The following is a 2,797-nucleotide window of genomic DNA, read 5'->3' on the forward strand; positions in this document are numbered from 1 at the left end:
CTAGCCCTAAATCCTTAGCCCTAGACCTTGCACTAAACCCCGAACAGCCCTAGGTCTATCCCTAAAGCCCTAACAGCCCTAGCTCAAGCCCTAGCCTTAAAGCCCTAAGAGCCCTAGCCCTATATCTAAAGCCCTAGCAGCCCTAGCCCTAGCCCTAGCCTTAAAGCCCTAAGAGCCCTAGCCATAAAGCCCTAAAAGCCCTTAAGCCCTAACAGCCTTAGGCTTAGCACTAAAGCCCTAACAGCACTAGCCCTAGCCCTAAAGTCCTTTCCCTAATGCAAAAGCCCAAGCCCTAGCTCTAAACGTAACACTAAAGTCCTAGCCCGAGCCTTAGCCCTAAAACCCTAACAGCCGTAGCCCTAAAGCCCTAAGAGCTCTAGCCCTAACTCTAGCCCTAAATCCCTATAAGACCTAAGCCCTAACCCTAGCCCTAAAGCCCTATCAGCCCTAGCTCTAGTCCTAGCCCTAGACCTAGCCCTAGCTCTAAAGCCCTAATAGCCCTAAGCCTAGCCCTAAAGCCCTTAAAGCCCTAGCCCCAGCCCTAGCCCTAGTCCTAAAGCCCTATCAGCTCTAGCCCCAGCCCTAAAGCCCTAACAGCCCTAGCCCTAGCCATAAAACCCTAACAGTACTAGCCTTAGTTCTAAAGCCTTTTCCCTAATGCCCTAGCCCTTGCCTTAAACATAGCCGTAAAGTCCAAGCCCTGGCCTAGCCCTAAAGCCCTAACAGCACTAACCCTAGTACTTTCCAGAAAGCCCTAAAAGCTGTAGCCCTAACCCTAGCCCTAAAGGCTGTAAGCCCTAGCCCTAACCCTAGCCCTAAAGCCCTATCAGCCCTAGCCATAAAGCCCTAACAACGCTAAGCCTAGCACTAAAGCACAAATAGCCCTAGTCCTAATGCCCTAACAGCCCTAGCCATACCCCTAAAGCCCTATCAGCTCTAGCCCTAGCCCTAAAGCCCTAACAGTCCTAGCCGTAGCCCTAGCTATAAAGCCCTAACAGCCCTAGCCCCAGCCCTAAATCTCTAACAGCAGTAGCCCTAGCCCAAAAGCCCTTTCCCTAATGCCCTAGTCCTAACCCTTGCCCTAAACATTGCCCTAAAGTCCTAACCCTGGCCTTAGCTCTAAAGCCCTAACAGCCCTAGCCCTAGTCCTAGTCCTAAAGCCCTAACAGCTATAGCCCTAACCCTAGCCCTAAAGCCCTGTAAGCCCTAGCCCTAACCCTAGCCCTAAAGCCCTATCATCCCTAGCCATAAAGCCCTAACAGCCCAAAGCCTAGCCCTAAAGCACAAATAGCCCTAGCCCTAATGCCCTAACAGCTCTAGCCATACCCCTAAATACCTATCAGCTCTAGCCCTAGCCCTAAAGCCCTAACAGTCCTAGCCGTATCCCTAGCTATAAAGCCCTAACAGCCCTAGCCCAAGCCCTAGCCCTAAAGCCCTAACAGCACTGGCCCTAGGCTTAAAGCCCTTGATCTAATGCACTAGCCCAAGACTTAGCCCTAAAGCCCTAGCCCTAGCCCTGTCCCTAAAGCCCTAAAAGCACTACCTCTAACCCTAGCCCTAAGGCCAAAACAACCCTAACCCTAGCCGTAGCCCTAGCCCTAAAGCCCTAACAGGCTAGCCCTAGACCTATCCCTAAAACCCCCCAAAAAACAACACTAGCCTTAAGCCCTAACAGCCCTAGCTCTAGGCTTAAAGCCATAACAGCCCAAGCCCTAGCCATAACCCTAAAGCCCTAACAGCCCTAGACCTAGCATTAGCCTTAAAGCACTAACAGGCCTAGCCCCAGCCCTAGTCCAAAACCCTAACATCCATAACCCAAGCCCTAGCCCTAAAGCCCTATCAAGCCTAGCACTAGCCCTAAAGCCCTAACAAGCTTAGCACTAGCCCTAAAGCCCTAATAGCCCAAGCCCTAACCCTAAAGTCCTAAAAGCCCTAACCAATGCCCTAGCCCTAAAGCCCTAACAGCCCTAGCCCAAGCCCTAACCCTAAAGCCCTAACAGCACTGGCCCTAGCAATAAAACTCTTGACCTAATGCCATAGCCCTAGCCCTAAAGACCTAGCACTAGCAATGTCCCTAAATCCCTAAAAGCATTAACTCTAACCCTAGCCCTAAAGCCATAACAGCCCTAGCCCAAGCCCTAAAGCCCTTGCCCTAATGCCCTAGCCCTAGCCCTAGACCTAAAGCCCTAGCCCTAGCCCTAAAGCCCTAACAGCCCTAAAGCCGTTTCAATAAAGCCCTAGCCCTAAACCAAGCCCTAAACCCCTAGCCCTTGCCTTATCCCTAAAGCCCTAACAGTCCTAGACCTAGCCCAAAAGCCCTAACATCCCTAGCCCTAGCCCTAAAGCCCTAACAACCCTAGCCATAAATCCTTTCCCTAATGCCCTAGCCCTAGCCCTAACCATAAAGCCCTAAAAGCCCTAGCCCTAGCCCTTAAGCTCTTACAGCCTTAGGCTTAGCTCTAAAGCCCTAACAGCACAAGCCCTAGCCCCAAATCCCTTTCCCTAATGCCCAAGCCTTAGCCCTAGCCCTAAACGTAAAACTAAAGTCCTAGCCCTTGCCTTAGCCCTAAAGCCCTAACAGCCCTAGCCCTAGCCCTAGCCCTTGCCTTAAAGCCCTGAGAGCTCTAGCCCTAACCTTAGCCCTAAAGCCCTATAAGACCTAGCCCAACCCTAGCCCTAAAGCCCTATCAGCCCTAGACCTAGCTCTAAAGCCCTAACAACCTTAAGCCTAGACCTAAAGCCCTAACAGCCATAGCCCTAAAGCCCTAACAGCTCTAGCCCTAGCCCTAAAGCCCTA

This window comes from Chrysochloris asiatica, unplaced genomic scaffold, assembly GCF_000296735.1.
Source record: "Chrysochloris asiatica unplaced genomic scaffold, ChrAsi1.0 scaffold00407, whole genome shotgun sequence".
NCBI lineage: Eukaryota > Metazoa > Chordata > Mammalia > Afrosoricida > Chrysochloridae > Chrysochloris > Chrysochloris asiatica.